Source organism: Nannobrachium achirus, assembly GCF_963921795.1.
Source record: "Nannobrachium achirus genome assembly, chromosome: 8".
Lineage (NCBI taxonomy): Eukaryota > Metazoa > Chordata > Actinopteri > Myctophiformes > Myctophidae > Nannobrachium > Nannobrachium achirus.
This window is the reverse complement of record NC_137817.1, coordinates 66,319,532-66,342,435: the sequence shown is the minus strand read 5'-3', so window position 1 is coordinate 66,342,435 and position 22,904 is coordinate 66,319,532.

Here is a 22,904-nt window from a genome sequence, read left to right as displayed (position 1 = left end):
TTCAATCGGCAGTTCCATACCATAATTTGTAGCTCTAAATCCATCACCTGTCTCATCCACATGATTTGTAGATCTAATTCTAAAACCAGTCACATCCACATGATTTGTAGATCTAATTCTAAAACCAGTCCCATCCCCATGATTTGTAGATCTATTTCAATCGGCAGTTCCATACCATAATTTGTAGCTCTAAATCCATCACCTGTCTCATCCACATGATTTGTAGATCTAATTCTAAAACCAGTCACATCCACATGATTTGTAGATCTAATTCTAAAACCAGTCCCAAACCCATGATTTGTAGATCTAATTCCATCGGCAGTTCCATACCATAATTTTTAGCTCTAAATCCATCACCTGTCACATCCACATGATTTGTAGATCTAATTCTAAAACCAGTCCCATCCCCATGATTTGTAGATCTAATTTGTAGATCTAATTCCATCGGCAGTTCCATACCATAATTTGTAGCTCATCCACATGATTTGTAGATCTAATTCTAAAACCAGTCACATCCACATGATTTGTAGATCTAATTCTAAAACCAGTCCCATCCCCATGATTTGTAGATCTAATTCAATCCGCAGTTCCATACCATAATTTGTAGCACTAAATCCATCACCTCTCATCCACATGATTTGTAGATCTAATTCTAAAACCAGTCACATCCTCATGATTTGTAGATCTAATTCTAGAACCAGTCCCATCCCCATGATTTGTAGATCTAATTCCATCGGCAGTTCCATACCAATTTTCAATTTTCAAAAAACAATTTTTTTTTTTTTCATTTTTTTTTTTTTTCAATTTTTTTTTTTTTCAATTTTTTTTTTTTCAAAAAACTTAAATTTTTTTTCAAAAAAAATTTTTCTTCAAAAAACTTAAATTTTTTTTTCAACAAATTTTTTATTTCAAAAAAAATTTTTTTCAAAAAAAAATTGATACTGTTTGAAATATTTAACTTTATTCATAAATCTTTCATAGCATAGAGAATGAATGGGATCTGACTTTCAAATTTTCACTTTTTCACAAAACTTTATAGCCTCATTACTCTGGCATACTTTTACATAGGAACGCGATTCAAACTTGAAAAACGCTCACACGCCTTTGGACTTCTTCATGGTTCAAACGGTATTCGAAAACATCATACCGTTCTTCCACAATCGCAGTCCAAAGGTAGAGTGGTTTGGGGTATTTGGGGGGTATTTTTGGCGGGAAAACCATTCCTAGAGTGTGGCTAGAGTGGAGGAGATTTTTTCTTAAAGTAATGAAGTTCTCTGAACGAATCGTCCTCACGGCCAGAATATTTAAAATGTATGCATGTTTTTTGGCACGTTTGTAGCCACGCTCGTCGTGTTTCGTAAAGTGCAACTAAAATAAAACAGAGACTTACAGAATTTCATCTATGGCCCTCTGAGTGCCGGGTCGCGCCTCAGCCTGTAAGGCGAGCACACTCTAGATATTGTCATTATTGTGGGCTCGCTGAAGGCGAGTCCAGCTTGTTATACCCCAGTTTATATTTATTTATTGTGGGCTCGCTGAAGGCGAGTCCAGCTTGTTATACCCCAGTTTATATTTATTGTGGGCTCGCTGAAGGCGAGTCCAGCTTGTTATACCCCAGTTTATATTTATAACTTTATACTTCCAAGGGTCCGACCACTTTCTTCGGCATCTTTCAACTCCCTCACACTTTGTGCTAGAAACTTCGTTCCAACTTCAACATGTTCAGCTTTTACAGTGATGTGTGCTTGTACTTTTCTTTTCAAAATATTTCATATTTTTGGAAATATTTAACTTTTAAACTTTAATTTTTCCTCCTTATAATGGGAGTCTATGCAAAAAAGTGCCCACTTTTCTGGTGCAAATTCTTTGTGCTCTTATAACTCTTTCATACTTTCACATAAAAACTTCGTTCCAACTTTGAAATGTTCAGTGAGGTTTGAAGTTTCATTGTTGTTTTCGAGATTATTTAAAAGTTTATACTATTTGAAATATTTAACTTTATTCATAAATCTTTCATCCCATAGAGAATGAATGGGATCTGACTTTCAAATTTTCACTTTTTCACAAAACTTTATAGCCTCATTACTCTGGCATACTTTTACGTAGGAACGCGATTCAAACTTGAAAAACACTCACACGCCTTTGGACTTCTTCATGGTTCAAACGGTATTCGAAAACATCATACCGTTCTTCCACAATCGCAGTCCAAAGGTAGAGTGGTTTGGGGTATTTGGGGGGTATTTTTGGCGGGAAAACCATTCCTAGAGTGTGGCTAGAGTGGAGGAGATTTTTTCTTAAAGTAATGAAGTTCTCTGAACGAATCGTCCTCACGGCCAGAATATTTAAAATGTATGCATGTTTTTTGGCACGTTTGTAGCCACGCTCGTCGTGTTTCGTAAAGTGCAACTAAAATAAAACAGAGACTTACAGAATTTCATCTATGGCCCTCTGAGTGCCGGGTCGCGCCTCAGACGCCCCATTCACCTCAAGTCATTTTTTTTCTGGTTTTCGGAATTTTTTTATTTTCCCCCAAACATTTCTAGCTTGCTCTCATGCGCACATTATTGATCCTTTTAACATCAGAATCGCAATGTTCGTAGAGCCACTCACCGAGCCACTCCCCGAGCAAAGACTATGTGTTTTCAACTTTTCGTGTTTCCGGGAGAGCGATCAGTTCGTACACTTGCGCTCCCTATTCAAACCAATGGATATGGCCCATATCTTGAACAAACAGTTCTACAGCTCAGAAGCAAAGGTGCTCCTTATTAACTTTAATTACAGTGCTGAGTCAGTGGTCTCACATGATTTACAAGCTCACAATAAGTTGCACTGTGTAACTTTGTGAGCTTGTAGATCGGCTATTTATCTGGTTCTCAAAGTGTGGTCCAGCGAACACATGGACGCACGCACGCATGTATGCACACATACACATGCATACTCGCACACACACACACACACACACACACACACACACACACACACACAGTCACTTCCACATGATTGGTAGATCTAATTCTAAAACCAGTCCCATCCCCATGATTTGTAGATCTAATTCAATCTGCAGTTCCATACCATAATTTGTAGCTCTAAATCCATCACCTGTCTCATCCACATGATTTGTAGATCTAATTCTAAAACCAGTCACATCCACATGATTTGTAGATCTAATTCTAAAACCTGTCCCATACCCATGATTTGTAGATCTAATTCCATCGGCAGTTCCATACCAATTTTCAATTTTCAAAAAACTTTTTTTTCAAAAACTTTTTTTTCAAAAAACATTTTTTTTTTTCAAAATTTTTTTTTTTAAATTTGTTTTCTCAAATTTCTTTTTTCAAATTTTTTTTTTCAAATTTTTTTTTTTCAAAAAAATTTTTTTTCAAATTTTTTTTTTTCAAAAAAAACATTTTTTCAAAAAAATTTTTTTTCAAAAAACATTTTTTTTTTCAAAAACATTTTTTTTTTTCCTTTTTTTTACACCCTTGCGCTTAAATGCATTTTCTACTATTACTTCATAACAGTTTCGAGCGAGCCCACGCAGTTTCTGCAGGAACTGCTTTTCTAGTTAGTGTGGTTGCCCTTACAGGGCAACACACTATAGTCCTAGGGAAACTTTATTTTTCCGGTAGATAAACTTTATTTTGACGCCCTACTCCTCCCACAGTTTTTGCGCCACACACTCGCGCCATATGTCAAATCGACCGGCTTCATCGGGAATCGTGTGCTATTATTTTGCTAAGAGAAAGGTTGTATCGTTTAATTGATATTAATTTATTAGTGAATTAATTTCCCCCATTGACTTATAATGGGAATAGCAAAAACTTGCATTCAATTATTTTTTTTCTCGCAAACCATAGAGGCTACAGTTTCAAAACTTGGAGAGGAGATGCATAATCAGTTCAAGGAATAAATAAAAAATAATATTGTCAGGCAGCCTCATGGTGGCGCTATAACAGCCCACTTTACGTTTTGGCCTGTAACTCTTGAACCGTAGGTCGGAAAATTAAAATTATTTTTTCCCTGGATTCCTTGGGTCATGACGCATCTCCCCATATAGGCCACGCCCATTTGCGTCAGGATAGATTTTCCGCCATTTTGAATTTTCTTCAAAACACACTTTTTGCTCCTTTTCCTACATATTTTCTCCAAATGTCACAAAAATCGGTACACATGATCTATGCACCCATGCGATAAACATACTCAAGCGATATTTCGATAATCCATACCGTTCGTCCGTAACAGACTTTCAAAGTTAGCGGGAGGGGCCTGTTTAGCAAAAAATAGCCATAAATCACAAACGAAACATCCAGTCAACACCAAATTTTAACCACAAGTTGCGGGTGGGATATTCAACAAATCCCCAAAAGCATTTCCCCTTCGACCCATAGGGGGCGCCACAAAAGCGCAAAACGTAACCGTTTCATGCCAAAACGCGTTTTTCAGGGTGGACGACCCTCTAAAAACAAAACACAAACGTTCTCGGGAGCGACGTGACAAAGTAATCGTCTTGCGAAATTTGTGGGAGGAGCCTAACCGTATCCTTACATCAAGAACACAGGATCCCAACCGCACCATTTCGAATCACGCGTCGCACGGCCCCGACGGTATCGTATCCGTCCCAACGTCGTCTCCCTCGGGCCCCGGCGTTTTCCTCGGGGTCCCGGAGGCGCATCCCCGCCGCTCGCGCCGGGGCGGGGCGGGCAACCACACTCGCAATTTCCCAAATTGCACATTTTCTAGTTTATATACTATAAGTTCTCCTCAAAACTTCGGTTCCTTTCTACTCCTACATACTTAGTGAGAAAATGAAAATAAAAACATCAATGTGTTCAGTTTACAGTGGCGAAGTGTGCTATTATCTTTTATAGCAATCGGCCAAATGGTGGCGCTGTAGGAAGCTTTCGAAAGTGCGAACTTTGAACAGGTATAGCTCATGCTGTGTTTTAGGTACAGCCATGAAACCTGTATACACGTATGCGTCTCCTCATGCCGAACAACTTATACGCTCTGACTTTTGACCTCTGACCTTTAGATCCCCCACAATTCGGAATTATATGAAAAACAGTAAAAATCTATCTCCTCCTGGGATTTTCGCGTCAAGTGCACAAAACCTTTTTCACATGAACTTTGGACCAATACGGTCAGATTGATCAACCAGATTTTTTTTAAAGTGAAATATAATTTTTTAATAATTTAATCAATATTGCGGTTTTATGCAAATTATTCTTCGGCCTCTAAATCATACATGCAAAGTTACACGTTCATGGCATTTGGCAAAGATGTGGAGGGTTAGTCAAAGTATCACTGAAACCAATTTTATTCCAATCGGCCAAAGGGGGGCGCTATACGAAGCGTCTGAAAATTCAAACTTCAAACGGGCATAAGTCATGACTCGTTTCGTTTGAAGACATGCAACTTGTTACACGCGTGCTTTGACTCAAGCGGAAGACATCTGTGTCGTTGTTAAGTAAGCTCCGCCCTTCAATTTTCCGCCATTTTGAGCAGTTTGTAAAACGCGTAAACCCGCTTTTATTCTGGAATTTTCGCTTCACGTGCACAAAACTTTTTTTACGTGAACTTTGGACCGATATCTAAAGATCTGTCAGATCGGATTTCTTTAACATTGAAACATGCTTTTTTAAATAATTCAAACAATATTGCATTTTTATGCAAATTATTCTTCTGCCTCTAAAACATACATGCAAAGTCACATTTTCATGACAAAATAGTGTAGAGGGTTAGTTCAAATATCACTGAAACCAATCTTACCCCAAATGGCCAAAGGGGGGCGCTATATAATTTTGAGCAGTTTGTAAAACGCTTAAACCCGTTTTTATTCTAGGATTGTTTTTGCAATTTGCATGAAACATTCTACACGCAATCTAAGGACCTTTATCTAACATGCCTATGAAGTGCACACAAAAAAATTATAAAATAATAATAATAAATATAGCTGCAAGCAGCGATAAAGTGTCCAAAGCCAAAAACACCTCAAATCATGAACACAGCCTGGGATGTGCGTGAAATCTTGCAAGCACATTCCCAATAGGTCAAGGAACAGATACCAACCTTCTCACATTGGCCTGTTATAGCGCCACCAGCGGGTCAACTTTTGCACAACACATTTTTGGAACAAAATGGACCAATCTTTGACGTCAGTAACGTCAAAGAGAGCACTGCCTGCGATCTTGACATTTTGTGCTTTTATAGCCATTGTTTTCTGGCTTGAAGCGAGCCCACAATTGTTTCGAAGGAACAATATTTTTCTAGTTTTATCTGGTATTTACACCAGGATGATGACAATTAATTTAGCTCTTAAAACAAGTAAACACGGTAAATGTCTATAGTTTGATTTGATTACGTCATTATATAATATACGGTTGCTGAATAATAACCAAAAGTTCTTTCTACTGGTGATTTCCACAGAGCACCACAGGGAGAGGTCTACAGAGTCTAGAGAGATGGCCTCCCAAACATATTCAACGTTGTCAGAGGATCAGCGAGAGGCGAACAAGGGACGTGGACTGTTTGATGGAACGATGCAACCTGTAGTAAAGTTGTACAGGATAGGTATGTACTGTTTAGTTTACTTTACAACCTGTAGTAAAGTTGTACAAGATAGGTATGTACTGTTTTATTTACTGTGGTTTAAACCTATAATAAAGTTGTACTGGATAGGTTTGTAGTGTTTTATTGAATACAAGAATTCAAGCCCAAAACATGCTTGCCCCGTGTCAAATGCCGACGCTATCGGAAAGGGCGCCACCAGTAATTCCTAAAAGCAACCCCTATGTTTATGCCTAAACTTATTCCTAAACTTAACCTTAGTAAAACTAGGTCTAAACCAAACCTTATTCCTAACCTCAGTAAATTCCCAAACCTCGGAAACGTATTCCTTCCACAGAAGAAATGGGGCTGAGTATGTTTTGGATTGAGCGTTCCAGTTACCCTTAATTCTTATGACAATTATTATTATTATGAGAGTGTACAAATGGAACCAAATGGACCCCAACGGGTTGATTTGGTTCCATTTGTACACTCACAGACTAAACATCCTTAACACAATGGCCGCCAAGGTTTCTAACATTTCTAGCTGTTGCTGGTGCCGCCGTTCACTTACGCTTTATTTTGAAGAGCCTCGGAAGCTTTGTGCGTGTGCACGTGAGTGTCCACTGACGATTGAGGAAGAAGATCTGTTTGTTTACAAACGCTCACAAAACTAAAATCCAAACCGGGGCCGACCATCGCGGTATAGTGCAAAACAAGTAGATCTCTGCTTCCCTGGCGTTCTTTGCACCTTATTCAGAGATAAAGCTGTTTTTATGTTTCAGCATAGAATAGAAGTCTATGCAGCATAGACGCTCCATTTTGCTTCTGTGCGCGTCACGTTATGACATATGCACCAGCGTCTCTCACAGGGCACGCACCATGCATGCAGCTGCACGTAACAAAGTTAACCCTTTGTTAAACCTTTGGCACAGCGACCTCCAGTGGCCTTGTCTCGTTACTGAACGAGTTTGGCGTACAAAATGTTAAGGGGCATTGGGGCAATTTGGAACCCCCTCAAGGAACCAGGGTCCCTTGACCACACCTTGAGGCCCACTGGTATAGCAGTGTTTCCAGTGAGCCAACATGCAGAATATCAGCACCCTGACTCTGTTGACCAGAATGGAACTGAGCCTTCATTATTATCATTAGCAACACCTGTAAAGAAAGCAAAGAAGATGCCCAATTTCTTTCTAATATGACTGCAGTGTATGGAGCCTAGTGGGCTGGTGAGTGACGTTAGTGCCGATATATAGTAAGTTGCGTCCTTGTCCTTATTTGTTTCCTTCATTGTAGACCAGTGTGCAGAGTCCAGCCTGAAGGTGAAGATGAGTTGGAGTGTTTCTGTTAAACAGGAAACTGAAGACCACCTGGACAACAGTACGTTTCATGCTCTCTCTCTCTCTCTCTATCTATCTATCTATCTATCTATCTATCTATCTATCTATCTATCTATCTATCTATCTATCTATCTATCTATCTATCTATCTATCTATCTATCTATCTCTCTCTCTCTCTCTCTCTCTCTCTCTCTCTCTCTCTCTCTCTCTCTCTCTCTCTCTCTTCATTCTGTTTTATTGTAAGGTTATCCTCTTATCAACCAACAAAATGATGAATAGACTTGGAAAATGTAATGGAAAATGTTTTTACAGCTGCTGTTTTTCCAACTACCATAGCTATAACACAGGAAACACTGCATGAAATAATGTAAAGTTCAAATCTTTAATGTTTTTACTCTCATTTTATCTTTTTATTCTCCCCTAGACTTCGTTTCCCTCCCTGTGTGTAAAGAGGAGCTTTTCCCTGAACATCAGGAGAGGAGTCCCAGTCTGGAGGAACCACAACCTCCACAGATTAAAGAGGAACAGGAGGAGCTTCTACAAGAGGAGGCTGATGGATCAACGTTGACATTACTAGCAGTGAAAAGTGAAGGTGATGATGAAAACAGAGAGACAGAGGCTGTAGCCAGCACCTCAACTGAACACATGAAAACACAAGCTGATGTAGAGGACTGTGGAACATCACAACCAACTAGTGGTGACCAGCTCCTCTCTCCATACAGTTCTCAATCTGATGTCACTGAAGACTGTGATGAGCGGGAGGAGACCAGAGAAGGTCAGTTGGTTGTAAAGACACTGGATTCACACAAGACACAAAAAGGACACACAACGTCAAAACAAACTCAATCCACACAGAACCACACAGGTAAGAAATGTTTCAGTTGTACAGAGTGTGGCAACATGTTTAAGCAAAAGGTAAACCTGAAGAGGCACACAGTTGTTCATACAGGGAAAAAGTCCTTTACTTGTACAGTGTGTGGTAAAGCCTGTAGTCAAAGTGATGAGCTAAAAATACACATGAGGACTCATACAGGGGAAAAACCCTTTACTTGTACAGTCTGTGGTAAAGGCTGTGGTCAAAGTGGTCATTTAAAAAGACACATGAGGACGCATACAGGGGAAAAACCCTTTACTTGTACAGTTTGTGGTAAAGCTTTTGCTCAAACGAGTGCATTGAAACAACACACAAGGATTCATACAGGGGAAAAACCCTTTACTTGTACAGTTTGTGGAAACGAGTTTGGTTACAGCTGTGATCTAAAAGCACACATGAGGACTCATACAGGGGGAAAGCTCTTTACTTGTGCAATTTGTGGTAAAGGCTGTAGTAAAGTTATTAATTTGAAATTACACATGAGGACTCATACAGGAGAAAAACCCTTTACTTGTACTGTTTGTGGTAAAGCTTTTAGTCAAAGTGGGGATTTAAAAGTACACATGACGACTCATACTGTGGAAAAGCCCTTTACTTGCACAGTTTGTGGTAAAGCTTATAGTCGAAGTGATTCGCTAAAAATACACATGAGGAGTCATACAGGTTAAAACGCCTGTACTTGTACAGTTTGTGATAAAGCCTTTAGTCAAAGTGATAAGCTAAAAATACACATGGAAACTGAGAAATTGAAACTCTCACGTCTGCTTATTGTAGTAAAATCTGAATCATAGAGATTTGTTGAGAATGAAGAGAGTGAGAGCCTCCCGACTCCAGACATTTCCAGGACATTAGAGGGAGGAAGGGAACGCACACACTCACTCACTTCTTTTGTTTCTATTCTAAGCGCTGGGAAAATATGTAAACCATAAACCATTTTTCTGTTGATTGTCATTATCTTGTAAGTGATTTTGGACTGTTTTGTACTTTTTTATGTTGTATTATCATTTCTGATTTGTTTGTTGTACATACGTTTGGTTTCTGTCTGATATCTGACTGGTATATGGTGTTTTGCATGGTATTGTCAGGTAGTATTGTTTCAATGAAATTAGAACAAAGGAAGTAAGCCATAGTGCGTTGTTGGGTTAAAATCCTCTTTCCACCTTGTATTGAACTGTACTTTCCTGTGCTTTATAAAAACTGTTTCACTGCTACAGGTATTTTATTTGTGTTATATATCATAACAGAAATGTTCAATCAAATGCATGTTTCACCTCTAACTGTAGAAGTTGTGTACTTAGGCCTACCCATAATAACTACTGCAAACAATATATGCCTACCCCATAATAAGTAGGCTACTGCAAACAATACATGCCCAGACCATAATAAGTAAAGTGAACATACAAGCCTAATAACTACTGTGAACAATACAGTAACAATTATTACTATGTGTGGGTCTCCCTCTCTCTGTGTTATTTAATACGTATCCTGACCTAGTTCTCTATCCTGATTGGATACAATTTGCATCCCGACCTGAAAATACATTTTCTGTATAATCAATAGCTGGATAGACAGGGAGACCCCTGTTACTGAGCAAACTCCATATAGCAATGAGTACTCACATAATATAGAGCTATTTAACATTTAATTTCACTTAGTCTGCATGGTGTATGTAAAACTACACGGTGCACGGCAAGGCAAAGGTCATTGGGACTCGAACCGTCAGGCTGAATTAGCAGTGTGGTTCCTGGACCGCTGGCCACTCAGGCCCATCATAATCATCATCTACAAGCTCACTCTCTGCTCTCTCTCTTCACATAGCGGTAAATCTCTGGGTGTCCCTGGCACAGAACATTAAAAAACATGGGCTAATAAGAGCATCAATTTGGGCGTCCTGGAAATTTGAGAACCACTGTTTAGTTTAGTCCAATGGTTCTCTACCTTTTCAGGCCATGACCCCGCAACATAATTGTATTAGGGACCCCCACCCTGATAAGCACTGGAATATAGTAGTTGAGACATTACATTTTGTTTGGCAGCTCCACAGATAAAATAAATCGGACATTTCACAATGTCTATCAGTTTACTAGTTTTTATAGCAGTTTGTTGGCTACTTTTGATGATTTATTTATTTATTATTATTATTATTTTGTATTAAAAAAGGTCTTAAAAGTCCTTCAATTGTCAATTCACTGTCCCGACACAGAATGAGAACCAACGAAAATGAACACTACTCTGGTCCTCACAGAGCAGAAGAGGAGCTCTCTGTTGGCACCTTGCCTCTTAATTAACACAAGAGATAATTCAATGCACGAGGAGTCCAAGCCGCTTCTTTTGATTGATACATTGTGTGTTCAAACATTGAAAAAGTTTCAATTTCTTTGAAACACTTTCAAGATTTTTTTTTTTAATTAGCAGATGTACAAGCTTGCAGTGTGGCACAAAGTGACATACCGTGAGCTTGGAAATCTGCTATTTTTGAATAGCCAACGCTAAAATCTAAAATGACAGACGCTTTCCCGGTTTAATGGGTTACTCACAGAGTGAATAGCAAGACATTAATATAATAATAATAAATATATCCTATACATTTAGGCCGTGGGTACAGATAAGCAGACATCAATGATTAATCATGAACGATTACATCAGGCCAGGTGTGCTTTCTATAGCCCATTTTCCACTGGCCCAACTCCACACCACTCCACCCACTTGTGCCAGGTTTTCCACTACAAGGACCTGGGTAGAGTGGTGTGAAAGTGGTACTAACCAGGGTACTAAAAAGTATCCACTCTAGAGTAGGTCTGAGCTAGGCCAAACAGGGCCAAACACATCATAATGACTGATCACTCACTGAATTCTCATTTAGACCACCAGGATATAGTTGTAATACATGATAATAGATATATTGTGTTATAACCACTATTATAATCTATTATAGTGTATTATAATTATCATAGTAACACATTCATACTTTATAATGTATTATAATCACAGTTATAATCCATTATAGTGCATTATAATTAGGATAGTTGTAATACAAATTTATATTATATATAATCACACTTAAAAGGGTCAATTTGTTTCTTACCGATAGAGGTACTTTTGTGTAATGGAAAATGTAGATATTTTGATGTGGTGCGGTGTAGTGTGGTGCTAAAAATGCAGTCGAAAAGGGGCTTTAGTGTTGTAATTGTGTTGCAGATTGGTCTGGTAGAATTGGCCATGGTCAAGATACAGTATGTGTATGTATGTATGTATGTATGTACACGCACACACACACGCACGCACGTATGCACGCATGTATGCATGTATGTACAGTATGTATGTAGGCCTATGTATGTATGTATGTATGTATGTATGCATATATGTAGGCCTATTCATGTATGTATGTATGTATGTATGTATGTATGTATGTATGCATATATGTAGGCCTATTCATGTATGTATGTATGTACTGTATGTATGTACTGTATGTATGTATGTATGTATGTATGTATGTATGCATATATGTAGACCTATTCATGTATGTATGTATGTATGTATGTATGTACTGTATGTATGTATACTACTGGAATGGATGGATGGATGGATAGATTTTCAATTAGCTATTCTGCATAATGACATCACCAAGCAATGACATCACAAACCAACGTACTTGTCCTTTAAAAGTAATCATACAATGATTGTTGTTTTATGATTACTTTTTAAACATAAACAACTTGTTTCAGTTGGTCTGCTGGTCTTTGATCAAATTGATTTATTTCCCGGTCTGGATTACAATTTACAATTTAGGCATTTAGCAGAATCTATTAATACAGAGCGACTTGCAGTAAGCAAGGAAAACACAAGGTCATAAATACAATTAGTCCAGTAAAAATAAAGCTGAGGTTGGAAAAAATTGTGTTATTTAGTTTTTCAACTGATTCTGACAGGAAATTAGGTCTACTAGCCAGGATAAAAAATCTACCATAATCTGCTCACTGCAAATACCCACAGTGGCCAAATCAAGTTGGGCTCCCATCGACTTTCTATACAGGAGGAAAATACCCAGAAAAAAATCTGCTTTAAGTAGGATGTGAGGGGTCTAACTAGGGGTTTGTCATGATGCTGAATCCATTGCAAGCATTTGTTTTGCACAAAAAACATTCATTGGCCCCAGAAAACGCCCACAAAACTGATGAAAAGTGATGACTCATCACTTTTCATCACTAAACCATCATTTTCTGGGGCCATTTTTAGCCCAAGGAATGTTTTTTGTGCATCAATCTAAACTGTAGAATATCCAAAAAGCAATAATCTATACATTGAAACTATGCGCACCAAAGGATACCAGGTGTAAAAATGACCTACCATGCTATGGTCGCCAAGGCCATGACAAATGCTATGGAAAGTCCAAGTGGATTAGGTCTTTAGTTGTGTTTGCCTGATTTACGTTTACTTCTGCAACTCTGTGTTGTTGTGTATGTTCTGTCTGTTAAATTAGTTCCGCCGGTGTTTCCATCTTATTTTGTAGTAATGTTAGTGCCTTCCTGTCTGCCCTTGTAAATTGTTACCTGTGTTGTGTCATCCTACTCTGATTATTGGTTATGTGGTTCACCTGTGTGCTGTTAGTCTTGTCCAATCCTGTGTTGATAATGCTTTGAGTTTCACCTGTGTCCTGTTAGTGCTGTGTCTACTTAAACCCACCAGTGGTGATAGGCTCTGGTTAGATGGTCAGTATCATTTCAGGTTCTGTATCAACAGTCTGAGTGCTTATGTTTAGGATTCCTGTTGGTCATTAAACCTTTATGAGGTGAACATTGTCTACCTGTTCATTCTGCATTTGGGTCCTACTTCACACTCATACCTTGACATGATCATTTATTTTGCATCTTGAGCAAGGGAAGACTCATTACTATGATATCCCTTGAAGCTGGACTGAAACCATGATGTTAATTTGCTGTAGAGCATAGCAGTGGCGGCCTAGAACGCCCAATGATTTCTCCCTCAGATCATTTCAAAACGATTGTTTTAAGCCTGGAACCAAGCAAGCCATCCAGGATCCTTGTGAATCATGACCATAACACATTTGAGTTTGTGTCAGAAAATATTTGAAAACCCCCAAAAAGGGTATTTAGTAAATAATATCACAGGAGCTTGGAAGGCTTGGTTCCAGAAAGGTTTAAACTATAATATAAATATTTTCTGAAACCTCTATGGGTAAAACAATACATACAAAAAAATCTGTGGATGGGTCTGCAACATTTTTGACATAAAGTGCCATGTTTTTATTTATATTTATTTATTATTTTTTATTTTTTGTAGTCAGCTTGCCATATGGACATTGTGTTTAATTGACCACATCAAAATAAAATGGAACAGATTTTGATTGTCCATTTGAAACATTGTCTTTCTCATCAGGGTGCAAAGATCATTTGAGTCATTGCACTAACCCACATATCTCCCACACTCGCTCCCCAGTCAGGTTTCAGTTTGATTGAATGTAAAAACTGTTATTTTAAACACAAAATGCTATGTCTCACACTTATGCCAATGTGCCAGGGGTTGCCCTCCCCTGCAAGCTCAAGACTGAGAGGGGCACCTGTCGCCGGCGCTCCAAACATTTTGCACATAAATAGCCATATTTACAGGAATATCACATTTAAAAATAACACTAGGAATACAGGATTATACTGAAGAAAAAAAGAAAAAAAAAACTACACACACTGAATAATATTCATACACAAGTTACAACTGTTATAATAACACTGGCCTGATATAATTTCATCCCCCCACGTTGCACTCCAATGGACAGATAACACAGGCAGAAACACTACGAGAATGTAAAAAATAATTATTATGATGTGCAAGTTCCAACAAATTAATTCACATTCATGTACTGATAATAACTGGTGCATTGTCTCTCCTCATCACTATTGATGAGTGATGATCTCTTCATCACTATTGAATATTTATGAAGAGATAAAGGGAATGGGGAATAAAGTGCTTTAAAATGCATAACAAATACAATGTTACTTAAGCCTTTGTAACTAGCTTCTATTGTTCTTCTATTGCTTCTTTTGCCTTGGTCAACAAGACATACCTATCTGGTTCATCTTGTTTGTCTCTGTGGACGACGGGTGTTTGTGCTGTCTCCTCTCTCCATCCATTCATTGAATGCGAGTGGACATGTGCAGGTTTAGCCCCCACAGTTAGTATAGCCATGAACCAGCGACTTGTCCACTGGTTGTGCATTGGTCCCGGGTTCAATCCCCGCTTCCGCGCATCACTACAATCTGGCTTAGTCGGAAGGACGAGGAGCGTGATATCCTCGTGTGAGGGACAGGTCCACGTCGTGTGTGGCGTTCTCCGGCGTGAAGTGTGAAGTGCGAGGGCGCACTCCAAAGATCAGGGGGGTGATTGTAGCCCCCACAGTTAGTATAGCAATGAAAGCTGCATTTCGTGTTTCCCCATCTTCCAGAAAGCTTGAGAGATCTTTCGCCACCTTTTGTGATGCTACTTGTCCACTTGCAATGTTGATAAGCTCATCAGGAACTGTATCCAAATCAAATGGGTTCTGCCTGTCTTTTACATACTCCATAATCTGTACAATCTCCGTCTCATCCCTGTCCATGCGGGCTGCTCCCGCGTGGGATTTTGGTGTATGTGCCACCCCATCACACAATCCATCCATGGCATCGACATATTCACTGGTGACATGCCTTGTGATGAGCCATCTGGTCAGAGCTCCCTTTCGTAGAGTGCAGCCGACAAATTCCTCCTTGACTCTTTCCTTCTTTATTGATCGTTTGTTCGAGTGCTTGATCAGTGGCCACACAGTTGAACTTTCTCTCCTGTGTGTGTCGCACAACAAACCCTCCTTCTTTCATGAATTTGTAGGAATCTGCTTGGCTTTTTTTTCGAGGGCTTTCATTTCAGCTATGTACACTGGCATATACTTGGAATAGTTTGTCCTGCCAGCAGCACGGAACCATGGTATTGTGTCAGACATGCAGTTGAGATGAAGTTCAAAGTTAGCTTCACACTCTGAACACTCTAAACATAGCTTCAGATACGAGCTTAATGCACCTAACACCTCTTGCAAGTTGTTTCCCCTGAAGCATTTGTCGAGCTCAGCATTCACACCAGACTCAGTTATAAAGCAAAGAGACCTCCGTCAGCAAATATCTTTCCAATGCTTGCCAGAAAGGCCATGGTGATGTGCATGCCTCCCATTCTCATTGTAACCTTCTCATCTAAAGCTTCAGGTTTACTCCATATAATCTGCTGTGCTTTGCTATAGATACTCTTTAGATGATAAATCACTGGTTTGCATATAATGTGGCTTACACAAATAATGCAGCTCAGTTCAACTGTACATTATATGGTTTGATAACAATCAGCATTTGCTAGTTGCAGTAATGGTGAATGGTTAAAGAACGCATTATTTGTATGGTTGGTCATCACTGATGCTGGATCCATCTGTTAAATTACTGTAGCAATTTTTTCCCTAAATGTCAATGAAGACAAATGGTTTGCAGTCATGTTAAGTAGTCGATGCATGATGATTTAACATATCAAATTTCAATTCTGGAAATATGTCACCTAAGATGTCATCTGTTCAGATCATGTACGTGCTGGGGCTAATAAGCCCTATTCACGGCCCACCCACTCAGCATCCCCCCGGTGCTGATGTCATGTTTTGAAGGGGAAAAACTAGAGTTAACACAGAAATCGCAAATTTAATGCAATTTCCGAATAGTACAGTATAAAATATGGCTAGCATGAACAAGAACACAAGATAGTAAAAGGCACAAAGCGTTATAATTTACTTTACCGTTCGAAATATGTTAGTCCAGCAATTTCTGTGATATTTTACCCTTCTAAACTGACGTCAGCACCAGGAAGTTGCTGAGAAATTTGCTGAGTGGGCGGGCCGTGAATAGGGCTAATCAGCTCAAGTACTTACTGAAGATAAAAGTACAATATGGAGATCTATATATTGTACCACTGTACAATGTACACACTTAACAAAGAATTAAATCAATCCCATTTCGTTACCATGAACTGGACATGTCATAAGTGCATACCAGTGTGCAATCTAAGCTTCATGACTGCAGGAACAATAGCAGGGTCTTCACACATTCACAAAGTGAATTTGATAATCTAACAATGACCGGTAGAACTGAAAAGACTATAAGTGAAATACTGTGTTAATTGTATGGCGAGCTCCTTGCCAACACCTTGACCTACTGAGCAAATGATGAGACTGTGATTTACAATGAATACTTTATGAACAATAGTGCAACAAGAATAGTGCAACAAAAAAGAGACCTATAACACTCCCTAATAGGGAGATAAGAGACGGTCAGGTCGCATACACAAACTTTAGAAGGCAATGGTAGTCAATCAGGAGAGAATATGGGATATGGGACAGATCCATGTTGATGACATGACTTTAGAGATACTGTATACCGCTTTGTGTGATTTTAGGGCAAAATCTGTAGGAGCAGTGTCCAAAAATGTGTTTTGCAAGAATCAGCCTTATGGTAACACTAGAAGGGGGCCATGTGAGAAATGAGGGGTGGAGGCTTTGTTTTGGCAGCCAAGGAGTGTGTGCAAAGTTTGGCATGGACAGGGGCAACAGTGGTGGAGATAAGAGTAGGACAAATGTGTGACATGACGTGTGACAGTCTGACTGACAGACTGACAGCAGGTGGAGGTTTAACTGCCGACTTCCTCGGTGGCCGTAAACACCAGCGATGAAGTGTCTGTCCAAGTGTCTTTAAAAGTTTTCTGGCTGAAAAACACAAAACACAAAAACAGACAGTTGAGACTATAAAGAAAATCCAATATATAGTGTATTTTTAAAATCCTTACACCTGCTCCCTCCCTGTGTGTATTACTTTGAAATACATTATTTATTTAAAAGTAATGCTGTTGGTGTAAAGAAAAAAATCGAATCATGTGTTTCTTTAATTTACAGATTTATTTGGGCACCCCTTCTAGGATGTCTTAGGATGGCCCAAGGGACACATGTGCCAAAGTGTATGCCTCTATGAGATTCTATAGGTTTTTGAGTCAATATGTAAGTGGCAATTTTCAATATTGTCATTAATTCACTTCCTGTTTAAGATTTATTTGGGCACCTCTTCTAGGATGTCTTAGGATGACCCAAGGGACATGTGTGCCAAATGTTATGCTTTTTGGAGATTCTTTTTGTGTCTTTTGAGTCAACAGTCAACAGTTTAAGCGGCCATTTTGAATTTTGTCCATAACTCAGTTCCTGTTTAAGATATTTTGGGCACCCCTTCTAGGATGTTTTAAGATGACCCAAGGGACATCTGTACCAAATTTGGTGCTTTTATCCGCTGCGCAACGATTTAGCCATTTTCTGAGGTTAATTCCCCCTACTAGTAGGGGAGCATGCTCATGAGGTTGTTGTACTTCACTGGCAGAGGACACTCGTATGCTCTGGGGTAGACCTTACTGAAGGAGGGAGCTGGAGGAGGTTGTCCTTTGCGTGGCTTTGTGATGAGCCATGACTTCCAAGCCTCGTACAGGCTGTGGGTCTTTTTAGTGTGGAGATTCCATGGGTCAGCAGCTGGAAATGCAAAATACAACACAACATAGAAAATGTGTTAATTCCTACTGTGACACAACATACAAAATGTGTTAATTCCTACTGTGAAAAGTGATTATTTCCTTCAATACTTATGACAGGAGCTATTCTAAGGTGATAGTAGGATCTGAATAATACCTGTCACTTTCAACCACATTTGAGATGTGATTTGTAGGCCAGCTGGCTTCTTGAGCACGGAATCTGGGAGAGATCTGAAGTCTTCACTATTCATCTGCAAGACTGTAAAAGGCTTCTGCGCCTTTGACTGCAGGATCATCTCTGTAACATCTTCAGGTGTGTGGAGTCTGGACACCTTGCGCCTCTTCTCAATGATGGCAAAAGACCGGTCACAGGGCAGAAAAAGAGTGACCAGACACCATGAACTTTTGCTTGATCTCAGTGAAGAAGCCCATGGATGTTAGAAGAGACATCAGATTGAGCATTCTCCAGTGTTTTGCCCACAGCATCGGTCACTGTAGATGACAAGCCTTCTTTCCTTAGGTTTCACCAGGGGAGTGAAGGACGACTGCACCCACTTCAGCAGACAGCTTGCAACCTCAACAGAGCCTCGGTGGGCAATCACAGATACACAGAAGACACACATGGTTGGGCTATTTTCAGTTCCCAACTCATAAATACATAGGTTATAGTTTGCAAACTGACGTTGATAATACACATTGGAATGTGTCAGATTTGGTGTAAATACAGCTCCTTGCATATCTACACATACAACATGGCAGTCAGTGTTTGCTTTAGCCCATTCTTTATCAATCTCCAGCTGGGTGCAGGCCTTCTCAGCTTTTCGATGATGAAGTTCACTCTCATTAGAAATCTTCTCTCTTTCTTCATCGGATGATGCTGCTGCAAGCTTGACAAAGCATTCATCACAATTGGCACATGTGTCACTTCTTGGCTGGCCAAAACGCAGGTGCTTTTTCCTTTCATTCTTTTATTTTTTCATCGTGGCCTAACCACATCTTATCGATTGCCGTTCTGGTGCTGTCGACTCCAAGTGACACACCCATGTGGTTCATCGTTTTGATGACTTTGTGCTTGCAGCCTTGCTTCCAGAGTTTTATTCCCATGCATTTCTGAATGAAATTTATTTGATGTGAACATTGACATGGCCAGCGCCATTCCAATCCTCTGTTTGCACTTTCTGTCTCGCGGACTGTTTAGTCCTGAAATAATATACATACACAATAGATAACATTTATTGTAAAGTATAGCATAGTTGTAACAGAATAATGGAAGTCAATCTTCTGAATAGCAATGTTTTGGAGTGCCGATGTGTAACCCATACACAATACTTTGTTCCTGCAATGTATAATATTTGTGTTTTTATTTTACATGTCCCTTAAACTGTTGTTCATTTTGTGGTAAACACTACTAAACCACCCCCAACAGCACTGCCTTTTGACATTCAGTGTGTACGTAAAAACTCAGAACAATCAGGTGAAAATAAGAAAAGATCAGACCACGGCGCTCAGATTTTTGCTTATTTTTGCAAAAGTCTTAGCCTACTTGGCGGCAAGCTTTTGCTCTCGGATCAGTGCTGCTTTTGCTAGGGCTTTCTTCCAGGATTTGCTCTTTCCAACATGTTTTGGAAGTGTTTTCTTGCCTCTAACTGTGTTTCTGCCAAAGAAAAGAGGGGCAAGGTGGATATACAGTCTATTATTATGTATATTATGAAAAAGAAAACAGTACAGAATCCAATAGAACCTAGTAAAATAGGTCTGATAGAACTTACCCATTTGACAGCTGGCCATTTGCTCCTTGTGGTTTGGGCAATTTATTTTTGGAATGTTGAAGAAGGTCCTCAACACCCTAGGGTTCACAATGGAAGGGAAGTGTGGGTGACTTGCAATGCAGCTTGAGACTGGTCCACTGGCCACCTCTGACATAGAGAGTTCATCCATCTCTTGGAACAGTGGCATGAATAGATTCCATTCCCGACAGCAATAACTCTCCATCTCTGTGGGCACAACTGGTACAGGAACTCTGCATACAAACACAAGCTGAGCCACCAGACAGAAAACTCACAGGATTAAACCAAATTATAAAACAGCCAAAAGAAATCTACCTGAGACATTGGAGAGAAGCAACCCAAAAGCAGAGCAAACTAGAATGCTATTTGGCCCTAAACAGAGAATACACCATGGCTGAATACCCGAGCAAGGTGGCCGACCCAAAACCTAAAGGCACTATATAAATCCACCATTTACACTCTGTAACTCTTTGAAATGTCACAGAGGAGTCTGCCAAGGGGGCCATCTTTATGTTTTCGGCCCAGCCATTCGGTCCGCTCAGTTCTGTTGCCCCTCTGCCTCCACACATGTTCTGTGACTGTATGCCAGGCTCTCTCTATGTGTTGCGTATGCGCTCCTGTTCGTGGATCTACAAACCATCGAGAGTGGTTCACCGTCAGATGATTGTAGCCGTAGTCCGACAGCGAACGGTATGACCTCCACTCATCACTAACAATGGTTGAGCCTTCCTTGACGTGATGGAGGATCAGAGGAATAAGGTCTTTTCGACCCCGTTTCTCCACCAGTCGAAGAACAGGTTTGGCCCTCCTGTTTAGCTTTACCCCTACCATCCCAAAGACCCACTTCCTCCTCCTCCAAGTCTCCCCCACTCTTCCTCTTGCATACTGTTGTAATAACAGACAAAGAAAAAATAACATCATATTTAGTCATTTACAACTTCAAGACATTATCCGAAAATTGCCAATTTGTGAGGTGTGAGCTTGAAGATTGGCTATTTTCAGGAAAAGAAATTAGGTGTAGGTTTTAAGTGGCTAAATATTGTTTGAAAATTAACATGATCCAACATTTAAATAACAAGTATGTGTGAACAAACAATACAACCCTAATCCGTTTATGGAGCTATCTATAATGCCAATGAACAACTTTAATCTGCAACACATTTTAATACAAAATTAAGTCATGTCCCTGCTTAAAAAAAGAAGGAAAAAATTAAAAAATAAAATCATAGAAGACCTCTATTTCAGACTAAGGGAGGGGTCGTTAAAAATTACCCCCCCTCCCAAGGAGGATTTTAGGGGAGGGTCATGGTATTTTGATTTTAGTTGGTTGAGGGCTTGGATGAGCCAATGGATTTTATTAAATCAATGATGTTGGAGATGCGACACTCTCAGCCGTGTCTTGGACAGTAAAGCTCTGTCCAGACCGGCGAATTAGCGAAAACGACGTGAATAAGCGAACCAAAAAGGCAGAGAATTCGCGATTCACCTTTTTCCATACACACCAAAAAGCGACGCGAATATGCCTATACTTTTCGCTTAATTCGCCTAAATACGAGGGGGTGATATAATCTGCCTGTAGCCACAGGTGAAAGGAGAGAGAGGAGAGAGAGGAGAACGGACGGGGAAATGAACCCCCGGCCGCACCGCATCGCACCCCACCCAACCCCCCGCTGCCCGTCCCGCCGCCAGAGTTGGGAGAGATTTGTCAAATCAATTTGATCATAGCTCTCTCTCTCTCTCTCTCTCTCTCCCTCTCTCTGTCATATGTAGGCCTATATGTGATGTCCTTTCACTCTCTCTCTCTCTCAACCACTACTCGCTCGGTATACAGATCAGAGTTGGTAAAAAAAAAAAAAAAAGAAAAGAAAACGAACGAAACGACTGACTGACTGACGGCCGAGCAAGTTGGGGAGAGAGGGAGAGAGATTTGTCAAATCATTTTGATCGCACGTAGGCCTATATTGTCTCCAAAAACGGCCTGGCTATGTTTATGGGCATGTACTGTAGGCCTATATATAGCCTACTTGAAATGTAAAGCATATATTATTTTCTAAACCTGCTGTCGTGAAAATAGGCCTACTTGTGCGTGCGAAACGCCAGGCGCCAGGCGCATTGTATACGGGGCGCGCCGTGCGCCGTCAGAGTTGTTCAACTCCCAGCTGGTAGATAAATCAAACAGAGTTGATGATGGCCCATCAATTAAGCTACACAATGTACCTAAGAGGCCAATTGGAACTTCAAAGGAGTAGAGATTACGTAACTGCACGGACCATCAGAGAAAGTGACGGTGAAGTGGGTGAAGTGGGTGAAGTGGTGAACTGCTGTTTTTTAGCCTAATAGTCCAAATGTTTTATACTTCCACGGTTCCACCGCAGACAGACAAGTGTCTGTTGGTGGCCAACTGTTTATGGCTTTCAATCATGATTTCCCCTGTATTTTAACAAATTACAGCGGTGCGGGCGAATGGATCAATCAAATAGACTATAATTATTAATCATTTTTGGATAATCGCAGATGAAATAATGCAGGAAATAAAATTATGACACAATCTATCAGCAAAAACCTAAATCTTTGAATGCTTGTGTCTGTGTGTGAGTGTTCAAAAATTAACAAATGATACAAAATAGCCTAACTTAGGCTATTTTGTATTATTTTTTAATTCTTCCCACTAGTCCACGAAACAGCTGTGACCAGCACCACTTGACTCGAGTTGGATCAGCATCACGGCATGCCTGGTCGCACTGACCCCACCCCTTAATTACCTCTATGGTAGGCTGG